The sequence below is a fragment of the Ochlerotatus camptorhynchus genome, unplaced genomic scaffold (genome assembly GCF_037179485.1).
Source record: "Ochlerotatus camptorhynchus isolate MF236.1 unplaced genomic scaffold, CSIRO-AGI_Acam_v1.1 ptg000383l, whole genome shotgun sequence".
NCBI lineage: Eukaryota > Metazoa > Arthropoda > Insecta > Diptera > Culicidae > Ochlerotatus > Ochlerotatus camptorhynchus.
Genome location: NW_027040870.1, coordinates 24317 through 36908, shown reverse-complemented (window position 1 = coordinate 36908; position 12592 = coordinate 24317).

Sequence of the window (12592 nt, the reverse complement as noted above, 5' to 3'; positions counted from 1 at the left end):
TATCGTTGACAGGCTGGGTACTTCAGGCAAAACCCTTCCAACACCAGTTTCCGGGTTGTTCCAACTTCTAGTTTTAGGGTTGCGGGACAAAAATCCGAATGAAAAAAGGTCAAAAGGACAAATATGTAGTCAAATGGACAAAATGTCAAATGGACAAAATGTCAAATAGAAAAAAGGTAAAATGGACCGAAGGGAAAATGGACAAATAGGAACAAAAAGTTGATTTTTTTTTTCTTTATTTAGGAGCTTTTTAGCCGTAGGCTAGTTCATCCCCATTTAAAAAAAAAAAACAAAAAGTTTAATAGATTAACCGTTGAATGGTAACAATATGGACAAAAGCTCATGTAATTAGAAGCGAGACAAAAGGTCCAATGGACAATTGGTTTTATGGCTTATGACACTGGAAATTAAGATCCCATTATCATTATTTTCTCTTCTATTCATCTCTGCTCATTCTTTCTTAAAACCTCTGGTTGAATCCTTCTGTCCTTCGTTTCGTTTTTTTTTCAAGCTGATGTTGAATCAATCGGTTTACAAGATAATTGCAGATTGTATAGTTTTTTGCAATTCCATCCTTAGTTAAACTGACACTGAAAGCGATGGTTGCATTATCAATATTTTTCCTTCGTTTCATCACTGATCGTTCTTTCATATAATCAAAAAAAACATAGATTTTGATGATTAGTCATTTAATATTCAGCGTAACAATATCATAAGTCTGTCAAGTATTCTTTCCACTATTTGCCATCTAACCAAGTGGGCTTAACAACTAAATTTACCGCCATTCGATCTTTTGTCCCTCATTCAATATTTTTCCAATTCGACCTTTTGCACCACTTATCAGCATTTGACCTTTTGTCCTTCTTTGAATCATTCGACCTTTTATAAATTCAACCGATTGTACTTAGATCTTTTGCCATTAGACGTTTTGTTCATTCGACCTTTTTATGTTATCCCTCTATGAATCGTTCGACCTTTTGTACCTCTTTAAATCATTCGCCCTTTTGTCCCCTTTTCCATCATTCGACTTTTTATATATTCGACATTTAGTACATTCAACCTTTTTTTTTACCTTCTGATCATTCGACGATCTGTCCATTCGGCCTTTAGTACATTCGACCTTTTTTGCCATCTGTCCATTCGAACTTTTATCCTTTCGACTTTTTGTCCATTTCGACATTTTGTCTCTCGACCTTTTATATTTACACTTTTTGTCCTATGATCTTTTATCTTTCGACCTTTTGTCTAAACGATCATTTGGCATAAAATCAGGTTTAGGCAAGTACGTTCCGTTGCAGGCACTCAAGCAAACGGCTAAGGGACAAAAGTTCGAAACACAGATGATCGAAAAGACAAAAGTTCGGAAGAAAAAAGGTTGAAAGACAAACGGTGGAAAGATAAAATGTCGAACGAAAAGTGGCCGAAAGACAAAAGGCAAAAAGAAAAAAAATAGAAGAAAAACTGACAAAAGTTGAGAGACAAAAGGTCGTCGAAAGACATAAGGTCGAAAGACAAAAGGTCGAAAGACAAAAGGTCGAAAGACAAAAGGTCGAAAGACAAAAGGTCGAAAGACAAAAGGTCGAAAGACAAAAGGTCGAAAGACAAAAGGTCGAAAGACAAAAGGTCGAAAAAGAAAAGGTCGAAAGACAAAAGGTCGAAAAACAAAAGGTCGAAAGACAAAAGGTCGAAAAACAAAAGGTCGAAAGACAAAAGGTCGAAAGACAGGTGGTCGAAAGACAAAAGGTCGAAAGACAAAAAGTCGAAAGACAAAAAGTCGAAAGACAAAAAGTCGAGAGACAAAAAGTCGAAAGACAAAAAGTCGAAAGACAAAAAGTCGAAAGACAAAAAGTCGAAAGACAAAAAGTTGAAAGACAAAAAGTCGAAAGACAACAAGTCGAAAGACAAAAAGTCGAAAGACAAAAATTTGAAAGACAGAAAGTCGAAACACAAAAAGTCGAACGACAAAAAGGCGAAACACAAAAGGTTGAAAGACAAAAAGTCGAAAGACAAAAGGTCGAAAGACAAAAGGTCGAAAGACAAAAGGTCGAACGACAAAAGGTCGAAAGACAAAAGGTCGAAAGATAACAAGTCGAAAGACAAATGGTCGAAAGACAAAAGGTTTAAAAACAAAAGGTTTAAAAACAAAAGGTTTAAAAACAAAAGGTCGGAAGACAAAAGATCGTTGAAAGACAAAAGGTTGAAAGGCAAAAGGTCGAAAGACAAAAGGTCGAAAGACAAAACGTCGAAAGTCAAAAGGTCGTAAGACAAAAGGTCGAAAGACAAAAGGTCGAAAGACAAAAGGTCGAAAGACAAAAGGTCGAAAGACAAAAGGTCGAAAGACCAAAGTATTGAAAGACAAGAGGTCGAAAGACACAAGGTCGAAAGACAAAAGGTCGAAAGACCAAAGTTCGAAAGACAAAAGATCGAAAGACAAAGGGTCGAAAGATAACAGGTCGGAGGACAAAGTGTTGAAAGACAACAGGTCGAAAGAAAACAGGTCGAAAGACAAATGGTCGAAAGACAAATGGTCGAAAGACAAAAGGTTGAAAAACAAAAGGTCGAAAGACAACAGGTTTAAAAACAAAAGGTCGGAAGACAAAGTGTTGAAAGACAAAAAGTCGTCGATAGACAAAAGGTCGAAAGACAAAAGGTCGAAAGACAAAAGGTCGAACGACAAAAGGTCAAACGACAAAAGTTCAAAAGGGACAAAAGATCGAAGATGACAAATTATCGAAAGGGACAAAAGGTCAGTAAGAAGTGTATCGAAAAGTAATGAGCAACTTTTAAGGTGATACTCTAAGGAAGCCTTACCGTGAAACTTCAAAGGCACAAATGTCAGTTTCCTCAATACAAATTTGAAATTGCTACTCTCTGTTTGTAGTAGCACAGCAAACAAGGAGTAGCAATTTCAAATTTCTATGTTTTGTGGAAGCTGACATTTGTGCCTTTAAAGTTTCACGCTAAGGCTTCCTTAGAGTATCACCTTAAGGCAGGTTTATTCATATTTGATTGATTTTTTTTAGTGATGTTTGTTTGCATGTCAAAATTGGTAGTGCAATCATTTTGTTTTGTTTGAGTTGATCGTTGACGCTATGGCTAGAATTAAACTAGAAATGAAAAAGAAAATTCTGCACATTTGGTGCACTGAAAAAGGTGTTACCTATAACCAAATTTCAAAAACAGTTAAGGTCCACTGCACAAGCGTGAAAAATTTCATCTACAAGTTTGGCAAAGAGCTTTCATTTAAATATTTGCGAAGATCTGGAAGAAAACCTGGACCTAGCCAGCCAAAATTGGATGACAAGCTAGTGGCGTATATCAAGCGAAACCGGTCGGGAACCAATGCGGGATTTAGCCAAAAAAGTTTAAAACTAGCATCGGGATGATCCAGAGAAAAAAGGCAAGGAACTCTCTGAAGACATGCAAGAAGAGGAAAGTTCCAAAAAAATCTCAACTTCGAGCAAATACAAGGGCGCGGAAACTGTACGAACGGATTTTGGACAACGCCAGGAAGTGAAATTTAATGGATAACGAAACATACGTGAAGGAGGATTCTAGAACGCTGCCAGGTGCACAGTTTTATACAATATTGCCGGGGGACGATGTAGACAATGCGGTGTGTTTGCTTGCGATGGAAAATTTTGGATAGAAGGTTCTGGTATGGCAAGCCATTTGTACCTGTGGTTTGTGGTCATCTATTTTCTTCACAAAAGGTACAATAAACGCTCAGATTTACAAAGAGGAATGCTTGGAGAAAATACTGTTGACCCTGATTAGACAGCATAAGTCGCCTCTCTTCTGGCTAGATTTGGCATCCGCACACTACGCTAACCAAGTTCTACAATGGTTTACTAACAATAAGATTCAGTTCGTCTAAAAAAAAAAAAACATCAATCCACCGAACTGTCCGGAGCTCAGACCCATTGAAAGATAATGGGCGATTGTGAAAAGGATCTTCAATAAGGAAGGAACAATCTCCCGAAACATGCAGGAATTCAAGAAAAATTGGACAACTGCATCCAGAAAATGCACAACAGAAAATGTGCAGAATTTAATTAAATGTGTTTAGTCACAAGTGCGCTCGTTCTTCAGGAATTCAGGTTTTGGTTTATTTACGCTTCATCTTTGGTTTAATACACACTAATTTTTCATAAAGTGAAAACTGAAACAAAAACTATAACGTTCTTGTTCGGGGATGAACCAGCCTACGGCCTACCATCCTGAAAACCTCCTAAATAAAGAAAAACAAATATAACCTTCTTGAACTTTTATTAGCAATCATATGTTGCTCATGACTTTTCGATACACTCCTTAGTTATTTAGCTTATGATGAAAACTCGAGCAAGAACGAATATCTTGAGACCTTAAATTTGTATGGATTAGCTTGACATATGTGGTCAAAAACCATAAAATAAACCAATTCCAAATTATGCACATGGAATACCAAAACAATACTACACAAACCTGTATTCTTTTGGTATCCAAATATAAAATTTTGTGATTCACAAAGTATTTTGCATGCATTTTTTTGTATTATTCTTTGGTATTTTACCTCTCATGTCAGGCTGATCAACACCAAATTTTCAGAATTAACTAAAGGTTGAAGACGAAAAAAAGATCGAAAACTGCCAGGATACGCAATTTGAAGATATTTTGCTATGAGTTTGCTATTTACCTCTACTCGGGTATAGGGATCTCCAAAAACGACGCCGATATTATAATAACAGTTTTTTACCCTTAGAAATTGGTATCAACCACAATCCGATTCTCACGTTCCCTATATCATAAGATCAAACACGTCACGGGCGGTGAAATATTTACACAGCGTAAAGTAATTACACCTACTGACGGCATAAAAGCAAGTCGACAGGGAAAGAGGATGGTCGACGAGAATTCAATTATACCCAGCACGGTATCTCTTTCACAGCGCGCAACTCATTTTTCTCGTCATTTCCCATTCATTGCATTCATCCATCGTGGCACAACAATGATGTAATTTATCACTTTTATAAATTAGCTTCTAGTGAAAGGTGAACTCTGCAGGAATGGGAATGAATAAGGCGTTTTACACCATGTTGGAAGTGCAAAGCCGTTAGAGTAATTGAATACCGCAAGAGTACTTTAGCCACTTGAATGATCGACGTAGCAGCAATTCATTTACAATTTGTCTCAGTTTCGAATATTTATTTTGATTATTGATTCGATTAAAGTTTCAACCGAACGAAAGTACTAGCTACGCCATGAAGAGAACTGCATTCGACGTTGCAGTTGGCAGCACCTTAATTGTTACGAACAACACCGGTCTTTTGCGATTTCGTAGCTGAAATGGGGCGAACAACGCGATATGCTTCCATATCGTATTGCATTGAGATAAGCGCATTATGTGAAATGAATACGAGCAACACTCTGTTGACTGAGAATGTGTGTGTGAGTGGGTTTGTTTGGCTGTGGGTGGCTGCAGAAGAGATTTGCGCCGATGATGTGGGAAAATGGGAATTGCAGCGTATTGCACTGTTCATTATTGTTATTACGATTATAACCACTTTGCCTGTTAATTACCACTGTCTCGGTGATTGGATCCTTGCGGCGGGCGTCCCGGGTGCTTGCGTTGTCGAATGAAACAGTTTTCGTGATGTGGCCTGCAACTGCGTTCAATTACCTGCATCCGCCTGACTACTAGGACAATAGCACAAACACGGTGTGATTGTGTGGTTAACGGTGGTTGACGTTTATAGTCCGGGAAGCATTCAGAGAAAACGATGTTGACACTTTACTGTGATCGAGATTATGCAAGATAACACAACATGAGCAGGTTTCAGTTTCGAACAAATGTTTAAATTGCTCATTATGAAATGTTTTCAGAAGTTAATTTTGGTCTAATGATGTTTTACTTAAAACTAACATTCATAAGTTAAGTGGTAAAAGACCTCAACTGTTCGTCGCTTCAGAAAAGATCTCAGTAAATCGGCGGCGTAGCGTAAGACGAGGGATATCGTAGTCGAATACCGAAAGTCGAATAGTCGAATAAGCGCAGCATATGATTGTTCCGTAGGGCTCTGGGCTGGACATTTATGGCGATATCCTGCAGAACAGCGGCGCAATCGATTCTGGTCTGAATAATGTCTGCTACGAACAAGGCTCTGGATAGGTTTCGTCTATGCCGCAGGGTTTCCAGATTGATAAGCTGGCAGCGGCTCTCGTAACTGGGCAGATGATAAGGATCACGCCAAGGTAGCCTATGCAAGACAAATCTCACGAACCTTCATTGAACAGATTCGATCCTTTCCGAGGCCATTGAGGTATACTGGATTCCACACTGCAGAACTGAACTCTAGAATTGGGCGCACTAAAGAGCAGTACAGCGATTTTAAACAGTATAATCGGTGAAGTTCTTAGCTATGCGTATGATGAAGCTCATTGTTGTTAATGCTTTATCAACGATGTACGATATGTGTTTCTTGAAGGTAAGTTGGGTATCCAGTATAACTCCAAGATCCTTAACATGACTGACGCGTTCGATTTCCGCTTTCGAGAGGGTATATTTGGAATTAATAGCCGACGTGCCAGGAAGGCAGCTCCCACACCTGGACCCTACCTATCGACCCATCAACTCATGAACCGGGGACCAACGGCTTTACTTCCCATCCGAAGGAAGGCGTGATCAGAGATGTTATGCCTCAGAACATCCCGGCGGCGCCGACTGGTATTGAACCCAAGCCTGCTGGGGTGAGAGGTAATCACGCTTACCACTACACCACCGGTGCCGTTAACATTGGACGATGATAGGAAATGGAACTAACATTCATTGTAATAAATTTTTGGTTTGCGTGTACTTGCCACACAATTATACTAATGCAAAAATCGTACAGGCTTAGAAAGATCTCATTTAACAACTGTGCAAGTACATCTACAACACTAAATTGAGGGCCGGCGTAGTAGGGAGTAAAGAACGAGGGACGTAATAAAGCCAGACAAGAAGACCTAACATACCGCTGTCAAACTCATTTTTACAAATAGATGTTCATACATTTTGAGGATCACGTCACTTAGAAACGGCCCTCCGGAAGATCCGAAAGGTTGTCAATTCGTTAAAAAAGATCCTATATCTCAGCGATTTGGTTAAGTCACTTGTTGTAATGCTACATTAATGAATTTGAATCTGAAACCAGCATGCATTGGCCACGGAACAGTCTTCTGGAAGATCTGGAACATTCGTAAAAATTCTACTACAATTTTTTTGTAAATTGTTGAGAAGCTATATGAATTAATTTGGATATGAGACCAGCATGTGCACTGTTCCCCTGGAAGAATATGAATATTTGCAATGGTGAAAAATAAAAATAAAAGATGAAAGAGCTCCACGAATTTCTGGCGATTCTATATTGTGATGCAACATGAATGTAATTGGATCGAAGACAAAAATGTGAGCCCTAGCGTCCAAGGAGGTTCTCCGGAAGATCCTGAACATCAGTAAAAGTGATAATTTAATGAAAGATTTCCTAGATCTGTGCTGGATTGTCATGGTAATACCTTAATCTGGGTGCAAATTGATCATTATTGTTTGCCTTTTAAATTACTTCTAGAAGGAGAAGCTAGAAGAAACTTCCAAATGAAGATTGATGAGTCTTTTGAGGGATATTGGAAGAAACTTTCGTATATAGTCAAAGTAGCTTGCAAAAGAAGTCGGTATAAATTTCTGTTGAAAATCAGATGAACGTTTCCGGCTCAAGAATACATATAGAGGAAACTGGTAGAAGCTCTAGGAAATGATCCATTTTAATGGCCATGCCATATGTATTGCAAAATACGCTTCTGTAACGGGACATGGGAGGGTTAAATCTCGGATGCAATACAACCTCCGCTTAAGCGCCAGGCATGCTTTATCTTGCCGCGAAGGAGCACGTTTCTCAACAAAGCATCCCGTACTCGGCTGCGAGACCTCAGGGTGAGTCCTTAATTGTTGCCTCAACCCAAGACCGAAACTTCGATAGCCAAACTCCAACGAAGAATGGACCTCCCAAATCAATTCAATTCAATGGGTTGGTAGGTTTCATTTGAAGTTTTGCCTACCCAGAACCTATTCTACTAGTCCCGAAACCGAAAACTACAACCAACGATATCTCTCCACCAAAATTAAGAAGGTCAGATATATGAGGGAACCTACGCTACATGTGGGTCATAATTATTCCTCGGCTAATGTGCCAAATCAAAAAAGGAAGCACTGGTGTATAACCTGTATAATTCGTACAACGCCCTGGCGTTCAAATAGTAGGGTTAGTATGGTACAAACGTAGGATCGATGTTACTTGTTCTTCTCCTTTTTTCTGCTCCAGAATTCCGGCACTTATCCTCGTCCCACGACGTCCTCCGGTGTCCACGGGGCCTCCTGCGAGTGCACCTTCCGACAATATCACACGTGTGTATTGAATTTGTCGGTTGGCGTCTACTAGTATGTTGTTTGAGCAATGAATAGCAAGTGTGACGCTCAGGTTGTCACCTGTCGGTCACTAGGAGAAACCACTTGATGAATGTGTGATGACAATGGTGACGGCGATGTTCGAGGCGATGATTCTCGCCAATGATTGTGCAGGATTGTGCACACTAGTGGAGTGGCTATGTCGTGTGCCTCACTGGCCGAAGTAGTCATACGTTCTATGTTGGTCGTGTTTAGAACGGACCTCGCCGTGACCTAGGGGTACACCTTCACTCGAAGGAAATTCTTCGAATGAATTTATTTTCCACTTTACATTTCTGTTTCCAAGAACACATTTGAGGTTAGAATTACCTGACACACCGTATACAAAAGGTACAATAATATACGGGGTTTCACCTATGGCACGCTTTTTTTAACTATTCCTACAAGCAAAATTGATATTCTAATCTGGATCTAATGTGTCACTTTGGTTGTCTTTCGTCAGCACTGAAAAATGGTCTTTAAAGCTTGCACCACTTGCAACTACAATTGTTATCCTTCACTACACTGGACTTGTTGTAATTTTGTATTTTCTGTCACGTGAACTTTAACTTTTTTAATTACCGAAACTTGCCAACTTGACTATTCCGCGGTCTGGGCTTAAAAGATCGCTTATTACAGCGCTCATGGGCCTTTACCCTGAATCATCCGACGATACCCAAGATCATTTTTATTCGCCATTTTTCAGGTAAATCCGATTTCTACCGCATAGATTGAAGGGTTTAATAAAGCCGCTACTGTGGAATCACAACAAGGAAGCATCAGAGACGCGGAACGCGATGTTGCTACACGGAGAAAGTATTGCATAAATTTAATATTTTTTTCCCTTGCTGATTGTGTTTATTGTTTCTTTATTTGTAAAATCGTTACACTGCGAGGGGAGGGGGAAGGCCTTAAATTAGTCATAAATATGTTACATAATTTATGGATGACTCTGAAAATCAGAGTGCGCATGCTGGTCCCAGATCCAAATTCATTGATGTAGCATCAAAAGAAGCGATTTAAAAACAAGCGCTGAGCGTTATGATTTTCGTTTTTATGAATTGACCACCTTTTCGGATGTTCTGGATCTACTGGAGGACCATCCCGTAGCTACCAGAGTGCACAACTAAATCCAAATTCATTCATGCATCATCACAACAAGTTGTTTCAAAAAATCGTTGAGCTCTAGATTATTTTTTTTATGATTGACCACTTTTACGGATGTTCCGGGTCTTCCGGAGAACCGCTTTGCTTTCCCTGGGGTCTACATTTCGGTCTTAGATTTAAATTCATCCATATATCATCATGAAAAATCAGGTGGGAGTAGGGAAGGCATATTAGAGAGACCTTTGTTATTTGTGGCCCGTGTTTACCTCTGCACCCAAACCAAAGACACAGGAGAGGAGATTTTGTTAGTAAGTTGGGTTCGTAGGATCAGGATTCACCTTGATAAGTGATGCAGCCATGGTTTTAAATGAATCATGCATTATATTTGGATTTGCCTGAAGCCTAAAAAAAAAGTGGATCATTATATAAATCTGAAGACGTTCCATCATCGAAAGGCTGACAATAAACTAAGAGCATGAGCATGAGCAAAATTGACCGCCCGCGACTGCCAACACCAAGGAGCTGAAAATCAATTCAAACAAATCAAATCAACAGACAAAACCATCAGGGTGAAAGCTGTAAGAGTGAATCATTACAGTTTAAACCTAATGATGTTCCGTTATTGAAGAGCTGGAAGAAAACTTAAATAATTTAAATCAATAGTTCCAGTCTGAATGAAGGCTAAAAAAAGAGAATAATTATACAGAAATGACCCCATTTTGTCAGCTAGCAAAGTATGTGTATCTTAAACATCCATTATGAAGGAGGAAGATATGAAACCACAATTATGTGGAGTTACTGAAAAACAACAGTCTGATGCGCGGAGAGGCTGACAGGATCGAGTCATAGCTGTAATGTGAATATTAGGAAGATTTATCATCATCCAACTAATCTTGAATTAACCTGGAAGAATGCTTGTGAATAATTGTTATACCGATAAATTAAATTGATAAACTAAATGGTTCAAACAACAACTCCAGCCTGTAGAAAAGCTGAAAATAGGGAATCTTTATAATGTGGATCCTACGCTATTCCACTATCGATGGGCTGAAAGTAATAAGTCTAGATCAATAGATTTAGCAATTTGAATCAAAGCCGGAAAAGACAGAAAATAATATACAATTCATTACCATCGTAGTAAAGATGTACCACGTACCAAGCCATATGTTCGCCATATAAACGTTAAACATACACTAGAGAAAATAAAATAATGTTACGTTTCTTCTTCCAGTTGAGTTTTGATCCTGTTTTAAATATTTATCGTTGAATATATAATAATAATATAAAAGGGGCTGTGATTTATTCAAATTAAAACTCCACGGTGGTGCCCTTTACACTAGGATAAGTCTCTACTACCGATGATCTTTTAAACCTAGAGACAAAAAAGCTACGAAAAAGCGCTTATGCTTTCATTAAATTCTACTTTTACGCGACGTATGTTGTTTCGATTTGGTCCCCACGCAAGATGGGAACAGAATCCATAATACTTTCACACTTCTGGGCCACCGTGCCCCCTCTTCACGCTTGCCGACTTTACCAGCGTACACATATTGCACATCTTTTAAGCTATCTCGCCGAACTCTATTGCGTTTTAAAACGATTGTTTTCTCTTTCATATTTCGTCGTCAAAACCACCAAACCCACCACGACCCGCCGTGACTACCGTCAGTCTTCAACCACGGCCCTCATGATCATGTTAAGGACACACCTAATAACACAACAAAAACTAATCGGTCAAGTGCCTAGCTTGGATGTTCGATCGCGACATTAATTTTTTTAACGAATCATGCTTCAACTTGAAAAAAATCATAATAGATTATTCGTAGACACCTAACCGTAAAAACTCAAGGAATATGCTTCATGCGATCGAGGTCATCCCTCTGACAAATGAGAACGATGAAAATAAATGTCGATTACTCCCCCGAGGGGACGCATCCGCTCCCGAAAACAATGCATCCGATCCCCAATCCAGCGCAACCGGCATCCCGCCCACGCATACCTACACCACCATCAGATAGGGAAAATTTTCCCCTTGCTGATAGCGGCGCACCACGCGCGGGCTAGCTACCAGCCACACCAAACCGCACAAATTTTGATTGTGGATGGGTTTGAGATTAGACTCACGATATTCTGCACACTAAGAAAAAACGTTCGCTGTAAGGTCACCGAGTCCTTCATATCACATCATATCGCTATTCGAGTTGTTGTAACCATTAAAACCCGGCACCGACGACGACGATGACGACGCAAAATGCACGATAAACAATCGATTTGACCATAAATCTCTTTAATATGAATATTCCTGGGACCGTGTTTTTCTGCTCAGAAAACAAGCCACTGCATGTGATGATCTTTAAAATCCAAAAACTTAAATCTACGAAAAAGCACTTAGGCCTTCACTAAGTTCCACTTCCACGCGACGTTATTTTCGATATGAAATACACAATATAAAAATACATACCTAGAGCGGTCACTACCCGGTCTAACCACTAACAAGGTACACAAAATAACAAGGTCCAAAATGCATTCTTTGATTACTGAAAACTCCTATTCAGGACTAGGGCCCGGCGAAATATCCTACTCCAGTAACGCAACACGAAAATTTTACATACCAGCGTTACTGAATTGAAGATAAAAAAAAGAAAACTCACCAAGTTAGATCCTTTTCGAGAAACTTGTCAATCTCGCGCAATTTGTAGCGCTGTTAAAGCTCCTCCGGGTTAACTCTCAGCAGGACCGTGAACAAGAAAGCTTTAATAAGGCGCCTTCAACGGCTCCTCCGCGCCTTCGGTTATTTGCTGTCACCATTTTTAAAACGCATCATCATATCATCATCATCAACAGCAGATCCGCATCATCATAAAAAATAAAACACTGCTACTAACTTTGAAAATAACCGAATATATTACAAAAATAGTAAAACATTTAATTTTGTTTTGGTGCTCGAATCGTTAAATTAAATTATTTTAAGATAACTAACTCTAAGCTGACTGTTTTCACAAAAATCCCAGAGTACGAACAGAGACGAAC